Raw genomic sequence first — 14,396 nt, 5'->3', positions numbered from 1 at the left:
GGAAGGTTTGCCGACTTACGTTCATATGACTTACTGAATTTAAAATAAGGTACTATATCGAATTACTAGTATGAACTGACTCACCCTGTGTACATACCCCAAAAATTGGGTCTTAAAGGGAATAGAGGTCCTAAACGGGGGAACTCTGAAGATGTTTTTTTCGCAACATTTTCGATACGAATTAGGGGATGCGTTGAGGTAAACGGAGGCCATTTTTGATATTTGTTGAAAATAAGTAAAAAATATTTAGTAATATTAATTTTGTCCTTGCTTGCTAATAAACAGATGTTTCTATTACTATAATGCCTACTGTCGATTAAGATCCAATTCGATGTCCACGGAAGCGTACAGCAGTTTATAAAAACTAATTTTTCTGGAAAACGGTCTATCTTAATTAGAAGAAATAAGAGGACCTTTTTTACTTTAAAATATTTCTGATCCGATAATTTAATTTCAAAAAATTAAGAAACGTCACAGAAAAAAACAGGTGCGACAACATTTACCCCTATTGGGATACGCCCCTGAATAGAATCTTCAATTATTAACACAAAAAAATGTTCCCATTCCAACTTATTAAAGCATATTGAATTTCGTAATTTTATCACAAACTATTTCGAAAATATTGCCAAAACCCCATCCTCAGAGCTCTTGGGGAGTTCTAGACCCTTTAAGACGCACTTTTTGGGGCATGTTTATGACATTTTTTAAACATTATTTAATCTCTAGAATGACCTCCCAAAATATTTCTATGTAATTTCTGAACACCCTGTATTAGAAAACATTGACGTAGCTATGACTTAAATGACGCGAGTTGTCAATGTCAAACAATATGAACGATTTCACGGCCAAGTATTTTAAGGTTGCAAGATCAGATTATAAAAAGGCCGAATGTGGGCCATTTCGAAAGATAACTGTCTACTAACTGGTATCATTTTGAAGCTTGAAAAAGTACCTTTTTAAATAAACCACGAACTGCCAAGCTTTCCATTTAAACAATAGTGATTGTCTGTCATATGTCAAAAATGATAGCTGTCAGAAAAAATTTGATTAACCTATCTTTTTCCGGACAAAATTATCCACAATATTCGTACTGACATAGACACACGAATTTTTCCAGAACTAATAATTACACGGCTGGATCGATTAAAACCAATCGACGACATTCTGTGTTTGCTAACTACCATGTAAGCCATGAATTTTTCCAGAAACCAAAAACGGCTTTAAGTTGGTTCGCTAAAGATGCAATTCTCTCCCCATATAATCGACTTCCTAACTCTGCTAGTTTCCGAGACCCCTTCACTAATCATCGAAAAAAACTCACCCTATAAGTTACAGGAAGGAGCTTGCTCTCTAATACTTGACTTGCACAGCTCTTTGTATTTAATAAGCAGAGGCGTACAAGAGGAAAGAAAATAAACTTCAATTTTAATCCATTTTCAACAGACTTATTGGGAGACAACCTACGCCAATTATATCAGTATAGTCTGAAGTCTAAAGTTTCTTCTCTAATCTCTGATTTTCACGGGTGTTTGTATTATAATAAACAGAGGCGTACAATGCGGGAAAAGTAGAAACTGCGAGTAAATTCAACAAACATTCTGACTGCCGCAATTTTAACACGTTCCTAGCAGCCTTGTCGGAAAGTAACCTGCGGCACTGACTTTAATCCGATTTTAAGACCAAAGCTTTCACTCTAATCTCGGGTTTTACAGTTCTTTGAATTTAATAAACAGGCGTACAAAAGGTAGAAGCTTCACTTTCCCAGCTTTAATACTTCCCCACAGCTCTATTAGGAAGCAACCTACGCCCATGATTTTTTCTTATTTTCTCTCTTTAGTTTCAGATTTTCATGGTTCTTTCTATTTAATGACTAGGACGTATACAAGAGAATGTGCCGATATTAGATTGAATAAGAATGAACGCATGAGCTGAGCGATTGAACTGGTAAACTTCAATCACTTCAGCACAAGAAGTCCTGCTGTCTGCAATTACTGCTTGTGCGTTCATTCTCGTTGGATCCAATATGTTCATCTTGCCCCCTCTACGCCTCCATTCATTAAGTGTGAGCAACCACGAGGCTCGAAGATTAGAGAGCACACCTTGACCTTAAGACTAGATTAAAATCATTGGCGTGCGTCGCTTCCCAATAAGGCTATCAGGAATGATTAAAACTGTGTCAATTTGAGATTTCGTTGAATTTATTCGAGGTTTCTTTTTTTTCCCTTCTTGTACGTCTCCGTTTATTAAGTGCAAAAAGCCGTGAAGCCCAGAGATTAAAGGGCGAGCTGAAAAGTAGGTTAAAACCATTGGTGTAGGTAGTTTTCCGCTAAGGCCCTTAGAAAAGCCTACTGCAGAGAAGGGCAATGTTTAGAATGGGATAAGACAGGCATATATACTAAGGTAATGAAATCAGATATGGAGCTTCCAATTGGAAATCATCAAATTTCCATCTGTAACAAACCTGCTCTGAAATGCATGCAAAGTCGATATAATTTCAAAAGCTTTCAGACTAAACATATATTTCATAAAGCATATTTCTCCAAGGAAAATAAGAAATCCCAGAAGTTTGCTTTCGTTTCCTGCTCCCTGCTAATCTGTTCGAACGTTTCGAAGGAATCGACAGAAAAACGTTTTTCTTATTTATTACGTTCTAATGGCCGCGGACTGGGGGGTCGAAAGCTAAAATCTTGATTTTAAAACGGAATAAAATTGGATTGTTTCAAATAATCCGCTTTTATATTACTTTTGTTTGCTTTTGGTTACACTTGTTTCCGCAGTATTGGCAGTAAATTGGAGACTTTGTAAGGGCTAAATTCTATTTACGAGTACGGAGCAGGAGGGTTTTCGAAATAGTTGGTTTTCGCAAGCTTGACCCACTTTTAGTATAATAAAATATAACCTGTTCAAATAAAAAAAAATCCTCTCGAAGGGTTTTCGATTACGTCCAACGCGTCCGGAGGTGGGTGGGCCACCAGCTAAATATATCGGTATCTCCGAATCGTTTACCGCACCGTAAGTAAATGAGGAATCGTTATTTTTACTGAAACGAATCGGGCTCAGTTGCAAGTTTAAAAATAAAGTGCTCAAGGTACAAAAATACGTTGTGAACTATGCCAAAGGGACACAGGTGGGACCCTGTAATGCGAACACGTAATTCGGACCCTTATGTCGCTCTCAAACGAGGGCCATTATGTCGAATATCGTAAGGCACAAAACTGCAAGATGCCATTTTTCAAATTAACTTCATTATTAAGCGCCTGTAGTGCATACAATTAATTATAATACCGCGGAGAAATTCGTTAAAGGCTCCTTATTATTAAGTTTTATGGATCTTTTGATCTTCAGGTCCTTACTACTAAAGTTGCAGTTAAACCCCTTAAAAGCTCTTGTAAAGCTTGTTTAACATACAGGGCGGGACGGCCAAACGGAACATTTTCCATACCTGCTCGTTTCGACATGCGTGGAAAAGTACCGTAACTGGTCAGTTTTAGATTTTGGAATTGCACCCTGCAACGTAAAGGTTTCATCCCTAAGTTGAGTCGCGTTTGCGCGATAATGGCTGCGCCCCGCTTTGTCGATGGGAAGCACGGGTTTGTGACGTCTCAACGGAAGGGTCTTTCCTGTCTCAATTCAGAACTGCCAAGGTTCTAAATTTTCTTTCGAAGAATAATAAAAAATTAATTTAATTTACCGCACTTGCTCCGATCAACTTGAAGCTTAATAACTGATGCCGTTTCGTCATTGATAATGCTATAAAATGATAGAACAAACCGATGTCGATTTTCTATGAGATGTTTAAAATGCATCGCCTCAGCCTCTTGGCACTACCTCAACCGTAAATAAAAATGCCTTCAAAGATTAATTAATATCTGAGCAGTAATTGACCTAATCGCGACCGTTGTGCCCCTTTGTAAGTCAGCTAAATCGCGCGATTTGGTTTCGTCCACCACACTCTCCACAGTTCCCGTATAGAAAAACTCTGACGGAGTAAGATCAGGCGATAGTGATGGCCATTCTAGCGATCCTTACTTCCCCATGGACCGATTTGGAAAGGTTAAGCACGGGTACAGTGAGATCGATTTGTTTCGTTATTTTATTACATTATCAAAAACGAAGCATTATTAGTTAATAAGTTTTTACTCTGTTGTAGAGAATTTCGTCAATTAAACGAATGCTCTATTATTCTTTCGAATAAAATTCGAAACCGCCAGCAATTTTGAAAGACCTTTTAAATGAGGTAACAAAAACCCATACTTCCGATGTAAAAATTAGAGGGATGGTCTCGCAGAGGGGGTTCAATTTAGGGATGGAATTTTTGCGTTACAGGATGTAATTTCAGAATCTAAAATTGGCGTGATTTTCCATTTTATTCATATACAGTGTGACGCATTTGTTTCGGGGCCAGCCTGGAAAAGTTTATTGAGCGTGCGATTAGCCCGGATTGTTTTTTTTTTTAATTAAAAAACTTGATGAACTGCACATTTTCAGCTAAAATGGCCTCGTTGATTCATAACTCAAGGCCTCCTGTGACAATTTCTAGGAGCAAAATTTTAATAAATCATATTAGCGATTTTTTAGAAAAATCTGTGCACGCCACTGGGCCGATCACCCCTCAAAGCAGGGCTTGTACGAAATTTGAATGAAAAATTTTGAATAATAGCGATTTTATAGGAGAATTAAAAATGCGCACTAGGAACTTACTCATTTCCAAAAAGTTATTATTACAGTATTATATTTTATAATATATTATTATAGTTTATAACAACTTAATTATAATCTCAGGCTTATACAGGGCAAAAAAAAGAAAAAATATGAAAATTACATCACAAGAAACAATGAAATTTTTGTAACTTCTACCAAGCCGCCATTTTCTCCAATGCACTTGTCGTTCCTTTCGCGCATGTTCAAAATTACATTTCGCATTTGCCGGGGAGTAATTTTCACGCAAGTACGGATTATTCTAACTTGTAGCTCTTGTAGATTTTGGGGTGTTGACTTATACGCTTTTTCTTTAAGTAAACCCCAAAACGAAAAGTTTAACGGGGTTAAGTCCGGGGATCTGGGCGGCCACTCACAAAAAGAACTGTTCCGCCCTATCCAACGGTTTTCGAAATTTGCATTTAGCCAATTTCTTATCAAACGAGCATCATGATTAGGACCACCACCTAATTTTATTACATTTTTAGTTCATCTGCAAAATAGTTATTACTCGAAATTTTTCATTCAAATTTTGTACAAGCCCGCCTTGAGGGGTGGTCGGTCCAGTGGCGAGCGCAGATTTTTCTAAAAAAAAATCGCCAATATAATTTATTAAAATTTTTCTTCTAGAAACTGTCATAGTAGGCCTTGAATTTGATACCAACCAGGCCATTTTTGCTGAAAATGTGCAGCTTATCAAGCTCTGTAATTGGAAAAAAATCCGGGCTAAAACGCCCAATCAATAAACTTTTTACAGACGGGCCCCAAAACAAATGGGTCACGCTGTATGTCGAAGCGTGGAGATATCGAATTTATTCCATTTGGCTCTTCCACCCTGTATTTATTTGACAGCAATTTCCAGGACATCTACTAGTTGACTTCGTGAGTTATAGGTTGCCTCCAAACATTTGTAAAATTCCATCAGGATTATTTACACGCCTTTTCTCCATAGACAAAGCTTTGTCGGGCCATTCGTTTGCCAACTTTAGCTGGGAGTTTACTTTGTTACCTTTAGATCACTGAACAGTCAAAGTAAATTTTTCTCCTGGAATTCTTTTCTAAAGCAGTAAAAACTTCCACGTCGTAGTTATCCGCTGTTGGATTAAGATTTTCTCCTGTTTAATCCTCCCAAACAGCATCGAACTCAGGATTTAAATGTTAAATAGAAATTAATAAAATGTATCCGTCTCACCGGGGGGGGGGGGGGGGGGGGGTTAATTGAAATTATGTTGGAAAAAGAAAACTTATTTGCTGATAAAAAAATATTAATAGAAGTGGAGGAAGATTTGTGTCGATAGAGTTCCCAATTTTTAGCGATTTGGAAGAGTTTACTTTGGACCTTTACAACTTAACAAATAATATTTCTATACCATTGATGTCACTGAGGAATATAAAGTGGCTATAGGAGTATATGGGAAAATATTCAGCTGGCTAATGCTCGTCCAGTAGCGGTACCAATATTTTCTTATGGAAGACATTTTTTTGGCCATTTTAAACAAATATTTTTAGAAATGTCTCTTTCCAGAAAACGATATCTGCGCCATTGAAAATAGGTGCACCAAAAAAAGAACCACAAGAGTATATGGGGAAAACATTTAGCTCTATGGTGGTCGTTCGGCAGCGGAACCAATCTCTTATGTTGGAAACATTTTTTGGGTTCCTTTTAAGCAGTTCGGTTGGAAAGTGATGTTCTCAAGGCGAAGACTTGAAAGCCACTGCAGGTGCTTCGCAAATATAAATTAATTATGTGAGAACACAGGAAAATTTATTTGCATAAGGTATGTGTAACAACTTACAACTTTAAGAGGGAGATATCTACGCCTCTGAGTGCTAATGGAGGAACGCGCCAAATGGAATTCATTTAATATCTGCACGTTTTCACGTGTGCGAAAAAAATACAGAGACGGGCCAATTTCAGATCCTGAAATTGTTTCTTATAAAATAAATATTTCATCCCATAATTCAACCCCGTTTGGGAGACAGTTGCAACCCCCAAATTTTTAAATTGGAAGTATGGGTTTGCGACACCTCATTCGAAAGGTATATCCATTTTCTGTCCAAAATTGCTATAGGTTAAATTAAATTTTTCAATTTAATTAAGTTTCATTCAATTCGATTTAATTTAATTTAATTTAATTTCCATTACAAAGAACAATGGGAAAAAGTAAATTCGCATAATAGACGAAATTTCCTACAACAAGCTAAACACTTGTCAATAGCATTACGTTATTGTTAATATGGTAAAATAACAAAATCGATCAATCGCAACGTACCTCGACTCGCCTCCCAAATCAGTAGAAATGTAAATGAACTTAAATGCCTGACCCATGGGGATTGCTGGTCTAACAACGTCTTCAAATATTCCGTACGTTGTCAATATTTCAAGGGGTTCTTGTACCAGTTTTTCAATCCATTATTAAACAAATTCAGCGTGGAACGGTCAAATGGAATAAATAAGAGAGAAGAAAAAATGAACAATAGGAAAAAATAAATTCATTTAATAGACGGAATTCTCTACAAGAATTGCGCTTAGATAATTAACGTAGTGTCGGAATCAATGCTGTATCAAATTCCAATACTAGAGTAGGTGTGTGGTGGTCGTTACATCTACGAAAGGAATCACAGTTCAAGAAATAAAAGCTGTAAGTGCGCGTTTATTAACTAAAATGGAAGAACAAAGGAAGGAAGAGCAAACGGACCGAGGCCCGTCTCGTCTCAGTTCGTGGTTTTGGGTCTGCCCGGGTCAGCCTCTTCCCTTTACCGACTAACTTAACTACTACCGAGGTTTTTGGGTGTCTCGCCCCCGCTTGGACACATCTGGGCACCAGACGGCCAGATGATCGTCACTCCAAGTAATCGTGGTATCATAATGTCTTCAAGGATGGGGACGCGGCGTTGTAAAATGGAAAGGGCCGATACATAAATTTAAGAAAATTTCGATGGTCAACTCCGTTATGGCCTGGTTTAGCGACCCTACTTTAATTTGTTGTTGATGACGTAATAAAATGACAAAACAGATCAATCTTAATGTACCTCAAGTTCACTTCTCCGAATCGGTAGATAGGGAGGCCAGGATCGGTACAATGCCCAGCACGATTACGTGCTGGGCATCAGGATGTGCGAAGGGTGCACCGTACAAAATTCAACCCCACTACCTAAATGGCTTCAGAAGAGGAATAACACTTGCGATTGGGTGGGTCACGCCTCAGATGTTGATTAACGTTAAGAGACATTTTCATTTACGATTAGGACGCTGCCCAGAGGTCCGAGGCTTGAATTTTGCACATCTCACAGCGCTCATAGTGAAATTAATTTGTTTTGTTGTTTTATTACACGAACCGTAACGGAATTGCATTACTTTAGTTATTAAACATTTTGCATGTTTTGGAGAATCACATCAATTACGCAAATTTATTTATTCTTTGCAACAAAATTCAAAACCGTACCAACTTTGACTACGTAGCAAATATACCTTTCGATCGAAATATCACAAACTCATATTTTCAATTTAAAAGCTCGGGGGGTCGCAACTGTCACCCAAAAGGGGTCGAATTTGGAGATGAAATTTTCACGTTGCACCGTGTAATTTCGGAATCTAAAATTGATATGTTTCATGATATTTTTTTCGCATTTATCGCAATACTGAATTTAGTCCATTTGCCTGTTCCAGATTATGCCGCTGTCTGCGGTAGCATTCCATTGGCGGTACCAGCCAGTTCCTCTGCTCCGGATTTTCCGGGGCACAATCTTTTGTTCGGAATCCTTAAGAGTTAAATTCGAAAATTTGCATCTTGATTGACCGCACATTAAAACATTGAACAACAATAACGACCCGAAGTCCTTGCAAAGTGATTTCCGATTCCTAATTCATTTCCATTAAGCGGGGAATCGGCTTAGCGGAACCACCCAAATTCATTTGCCAGCCATTAAATTAATTGCCCTGCTTTCCAGAAGCTGGAGTGTTTCATGGTATACTTACTTTACGGATGTGTAGTTGATTTACCACATGAATAAATCCGGCTTCAAGAATGCACAGTTTGAGACAAGCATTGAGGATTTAGTACCGTTTAGGAAGCATTTCATTTTGGACGGGGAATCGTTTGTTTACGGTTTTCCTCCGTATATATTTTTTAATTTTGCGACTTGATGCTGCTCAAATGGGCCACCTAACGCCATTTTTGTCAATCAATATTGTCGTTTTGCGAGTTAACAGCTGCTCTTCTCAATCATTAGCGTGTAGGATATTTCACGTTAAGCGCTGCATTGCAGTTTTGCGGCTTGACAAATTGGCGAATGTAATGCGGTCCTGACAAAATTGGCGAATGCAATATCTACTCGACGAAATTGACGAGCTTGTATCGTTAATCGCGTTGGAACCCGATTTAAATTTTTTCTCGTTATTACGGGATAATCCCCCCTTGGTCTTATTAGACACCCCGGTTGCGCCAATAAAATCCGAAATTATACCCGAGACATAAAACTAACATAAAACTAACATATAACTCACGTGCTTCTTACGCTTTGCAACTTGTGGATTCTTGCTGGATAAGTGCGATGTTCTATCGCATTCCGCCTCGCTTTCCGCTATAGTTGCATGTATAAGTAGAACTTTAAACTTCTTTTGTGGACTACGTTTCTAGCTACTATTGGTGTTGCGATGTAATAACAATGACTTTTTAGAGCTCTTACGTGTCTAGGAGACTAATGAAGTGCTATCAATACACAGCGCCTAAGATCTACGTCTAGCGTAATAGTCAGAAACGGCCAGAGCCAAAGCGAGACTTACATTGCAATCGGGTTGCTGATGGTCAACGAGAGGCGATTCTAGAGCTACATAGAGCGACGCACACTAACCGTATAGCAGTTATACACAGAGCGAAAGCGAAGCGCGGCGCCTGGAAAGGGACTCTGGAACAGGCGCTGGTTGGTGTCTAACTGAATCCAGCGATTGTAGCGGCGCACCAGCCAGCGTGGTGCCTAAGAATTGATCTTGGCTAGATGCTCACGTCACCGGGAATCACGCCGGGATCCGGGATGGAGTGCGTCTCCATGCCGGGTCCAACAGGTATATTTTGATGTCGGCAAAACTCTGCTCTATATTTGCTGAGCGTTTCATTATCTCGATGAAGTACGGCTCTCGCTTGCGGCCTTTATTTTACAGTAGCTGTCGCTGACTATTTTCCATATATTTTTGCTTGTTTGTTTGTCGATAAGAATACTTATTCGCTAAGAGGCATTATATGGGGTTCGTCGCGATATACATTTTGCTCGGAACGAGGACTTCAGTACGGCCAGCCGAACTCGAGGTTTAATAAATGTGTTTTTTTTTTCTTGCTGTCACTTACTCTGGTGTTACTGGAATGGGTTGTGGACTGTATTTTTAGCGATTGAAACGCTCGATTTAACAATTTATCCATCCGTTTTATTGGAAATTGAAACAACGCTCTCTCGTGCATGAGATGGATCAAAAATTCCAAGTATATGGGGTTTAAAAAAACAGGAATAACTCTTTCGTCTAGCTTATTGTATATACTTCTGTATCTCTTATGGGTCTTGCCCAAATGCGAATATCCATAGGTGTTAAGTCCGGAATGCGCGGAGGCCATGCCATCGGAGCGCGACGTCCAATCCACTTTATCGGTCAATTTTCAATCAGGCCCGTAGTCACCTCCTCAATTGAATTGGAAGCAATGGAGCATCCGAGGCCGTTCTGAGGTACGCAACATCAACGGCCAAACGAAGCATAAGGTCATTTTGGAAATTTTCCGACCCTAAAAATTGTTGCGCGCCAATGACGTGATATATATATATATATATATATCGAGTGCCATAAACAAACCTCATAAATTTGCTTTGCGCCCCTTACCCCAAGATTTGCCGCTGTCTTATTTTAAGTAACAAATACATTATCGGCTCAATTCTCCATGAATAATAATCCAACTTGACCCTATTTCCCGTTAAATCTTCAGCATCCAGCTTTTGTTAACGCGATTCAGGTCGGGGCCCGACAGTAGCTAAGAACGTTTTCCGTTGTATACATCGAACGTTCATATTTCATCCAGCAACATCATAAAGCGGAAAATAAAAACTGGGAACCTCAGCACTCCATTCCACTCAATATCTGTTTTGCCACCTTTCGGTTTGTTTTTGCGCTCCGGTAAAAGCTGTGCGTGTAACGGGGCCTTCGGGTGAAAACGAACGTTTCCGTGCGAATGATTTATTCACTACAGAGTTGTTCGTGATGCCACTTTCGATACAAACGTAATTCCTACTGCTGAACATCACTGAAGTACCGATCCAAACGGTATCTTTGTAAGAGTCTTGACAAAATGGCGAAGGAGCTATTTTTTTAAATAATAGAAAACGGGAATAATGCGTCTTTGTTGGAATTTCCCGTTTAAGGCGACAAAAGTGTTTCTATTTCAGCCATTTGCTTGTCAACGAGAAATAAAACGAAAATATATTAGTTTGACGAAACGAAACAGCAGCGCCGCGACAACAGGTATTGGGTAGGATCGGGGCGTCGACATTTGGCCCATTTATCTCTCTTTCCATTATTATATAGTTTAATGGAATATTCTATATTAAAGGAGCGGCGACCGCCTTCTTTGTCTCCTGCTTGTTAACGCTGACGGATTCTTCTTGGAAGCATTCATTACCTTAATTTCGTTAACACTCCGAGGACCTCCGGCTTCGGAATCTCTCCAGCACAGCCGAAAACTATGGAAATATGGCAACTTATATCGTCGCAGATATGTCTCATAAATAATCCTTTGCAACAGGGAAAAATGGAACAGGTTTGGGAGAGGCGAGCCCCGGAAAATTCGATAAAATGTTTAGCATTTTGCAGGCATGTCCGTTGTTCGCTTTCGCATTCTTTAGATTTATTGGTCTACAGCAGAAAAAAATATTGTGTAGAAGATGGACAGCGGGTTTAGAAATCAGGAAATTTACATTTTTACGTTCCAGCTTGTAATGCCACCGAACGTATATTTGTCATAGAAGAGTCGCTTGGCAAAATGTCCGAATGTGTCCTGGATAACTCGGCTGCCGTCTGCTTCGCGCACCCACTAGAAGCAGCGAAAACCACTAATTTATTTATCGGCATTTATGGCATACTGTCGAAGGGTAAGAGCTTTTAGCAAAATAAGCTTTTCAGTTTCTGTCGGCGTTCATCTGACTAGATGAAACTGCCGTGACCGAGTGAACTTTCCAACACAAATACGAGGTGTCCGGAAGTAACGGCGAAATGGTTTCGGGGGGCGATTCTGGATTTAAAATAAGAAAAAAAGTCGTTATAGACATTCCCCAAAAATTGCTACGAAAAGGGACCAGAAGCCCTTGTGCGGGAAGTCTGAAGGTGGTTGTTTTGGCAATATTTTCGATACGGTTTGCGACAAAATTGTGAAATTCTGTAACCTCTAAAAAGTTGGAATGAAAAAACTTCTTTTGTGTAAATAATTGCGTATTTTAGTCAGGACGGTTACATACGAGGGATTCCTACTTGCATGTTACGCTAACTTTTTTGTTTCTAACAGTTCTTAACTTTTGAAATCAAACTACTGGATAGCGAATGTATTTTAACTGAAATTCTTATCGTTAGGAGAGACCGTTTTCCAGAAAAATTAGTTTTTATATACCGATGCACGATTATACGGACATCTCATGGACACGGGATCCTAGCCATCTCGAGAAACCATTTTTGGACTACGTTTATCAGAACTCTTTTTTTATAATTTCAATCTTCGACTGCCTTCCAAAAACATTTAAATGTTATTTTTCGGCCACCCTGTATATTTTCGGCAGTCGAGCTGATGAGTGATTCCTTAATTTAATTTTTTTTAATTTATACATTTAAACAGTCAGGGACGAAGTAAAAGCTTTCTAAGAGGATATTTCAGGAATCCGAGATGTGCCAAACGGATATAGAAAAATAATTGAAAATTCGGAAGCGGGAGGAATCGTGAGCTCTTTCTGGTTCCGCCCACGTTACTTCAATTTAACTAGATTAAGATGCCGCGGCTAACTGACCTTTCTCTGATAGATATGTGTTCGGCGATCATACGACACAATTCCGCTCCTTACACGTCCGGTTTAACGTTTTATCAGCACAATGCAGGACAAAACTACCTGTTATTAAAGATAAATTTTTAATCCGGTCGCATTTGTCCTTTGAAGTCTCCAGAGAAAATGGTGTTCTTGTAGAAAATCAATTAAGATTTAGCAATGCTGACTTCCTATCCCTATTTTGAAAAATCATTTCCTCTAACTATGGTTGGATAAGGCGAACTTCTTTCTTCTAGTGGACATGGGGAACGAAGCTACTTATGGTCTTCCCAACTGCCTGAAAAATGGGTCGTTTGTTACGCATAAGCTGCTGCTGATCAGTTGATTGGCGTTTTTAAATCTTTCATAAACCTTGAACACCTGTGTGTAATAAAATAAATAACAATATATTTAAACAAGCGTACCCGCTCTAAAAGGCAGTCGAGCCAAATCGATCGAACTCCGCTAAATTTAGAAACTGGGGCATCACTGAGCAGGGGGTGAAGGTCTCCCTCTGAACCTGAAATCCTGAACAACCTGTTCGAAGTCCGGATGCAGCCATCCGCCTACGCCCACCCCTCCTGCCCTTTGAGACCCCCACACCCATTTTTAATGCGCCTCTAATGGGTCTGTTATATAATATAAAGGTTTTCGTTGAACAGGTTACAAATTAAATTCCATCCCTTCCCGTCCACATTTGCAGGATTCTATCGATTTTGGCGAATTTAATGGAGATAAATTGGCTTCGGTAGCCTTACATGTATATCGGAAATTTTCTCTCTTTATTACAATTTTTTTTAGTTTTGCGAGCTGGCTTTGATTGGTTCCAAATCGGCAAAGTGCAACGAATTTCACAAGGGGCGCCCTTGGAAAATACTATTGAAAATCATTAGCTCAGAAGCGGGACCAATTAGAGGGATTTTGGGCCCAAATAATGTGTATTTGTTAATTTTGTTAGAATAATCTGTGATTGAAATACACACTTTGATTTGGAACGCTATGTGCCCATACATAAGGGCTCACACGGGAGGCTTAATACCACTGATGCAACTACGAGAGCACGTGATTATTGACCCCAACTGGCAAAAATCCGAATAGAGCCGGAGGCCTCCTGGCGGGTTCTCAAATAAAGAAATTTGGGGCTGAAAAATATGTCTGCATTGTTACATGTCCTGTTATTGCTTTCCAGTGTGCATGCCAACCTAGTTGGTTTTTAACATAAATTGCACGTGACTACTGAGTTTAACTGGCAGAAATCTGACCAGAACCCTATAGGAAACAAGAGACGTGCCGGACGGTTGTCGGACGCAACTATGTCCCGAGCGAAAAAATATTTCCTTCGTGGTTGGGGGTACGATGTGCCGAATTCCACGTGTGACACCCCGCCGCTGATTTTCTAATATAAACTCGCTCATCATGGAACATTTGAAGTCACCTTCTAACGTCAATCTAACGCGTAAATTAACCGTTCTCAACCATGTCATAAACACAAACACCCACGATGCTTCGGTACCGTGTTCCAGTATGTGCTTAGATGTCAGCTACATCAGCTCCGAGTTGTTTACATTATTCGGATATTCAATACATAGTTCGAGATTTAGCGCAACATCCCCAACCCCTAAATTAATCATATAAGGAGTATTTTGGTCTGA

At 39.3% G+C, this 14,396-nt stretch overlaps 2 protein-coding genes and 1 long non-coding RNA gene across 5 annotated transcripts in view; 1 reads left to right on the top strand and 2 right to left on the bottom strand.

Moving 5' to 3' along the window:
* Positions 1-3,854, bottom strand: part of LOC136343013 (putative E3 ubiquitin-protein ligase UBR7) — a 94,584-nt gene extending 90,730 nt beyond the window's left edge. Inside the window, exon 1 of the mRNA XM_066289371.1 lies at positions 3,841-3,854. The gene's annotated coding sequence lies outside the window, so the exon portion shown is untranslated. The remainder of the gene's footprint in view (positions 1-3,840) is intronic.
* Positions 1-8,785, top strand: part of LOC136343041 (uncharacterized) — a 79,132-nt gene extending 70,347 nt beyond the window's left edge. Inside the window, exons 2-3 of the long non-coding RNA XR_010732736.1 lie at positions 6,224-6,476; positions 8,369-8,785. This is a non-coding gene — a long non-coding RNA (uncharacterized lncRNA). The remainder of the gene's footprint in view (positions 1-6,223; positions 6,477-8,368) is intronic.
* Positions 1-9,614, bottom strand: part of rsh (radish) — an 83,069-nt gene extending 73,455 nt beyond the window's left edge. For all 3 annotated transcript variants that reach the window (XM_066289291.1, XM_066289292.1, XM_066289293.1), the window contains exon 1: positions 9,485-9,614. The gene's annotated coding sequence lies outside the window, so the exon portion shown is untranslated. The remainder of the gene's footprint in view (positions 1-9,484) is intronic.
* Between the last annotated feature and the right edge of the window lie 4,782 nt (positions 9,615-14,396).

Source organism: Euwallacea fornicatus, chromosome 13 (assembly GCF_040115645.1).
Source record: "Euwallacea fornicatus isolate EFF26 chromosome 13, ASM4011564v1, whole genome shotgun sequence".
In the NCBI taxonomy this organism is placed as follows: Eukaryota; Metazoa; Arthropoda; class Insecta; order Coleoptera; family Curculionidae; genus Euwallacea; species Euwallacea fornicatus.
The sequence above is the reverse complement of the archived record's forward strand: the minus strand, read 5'-3'. Positions and strand labels throughout refer to the sequence as shown.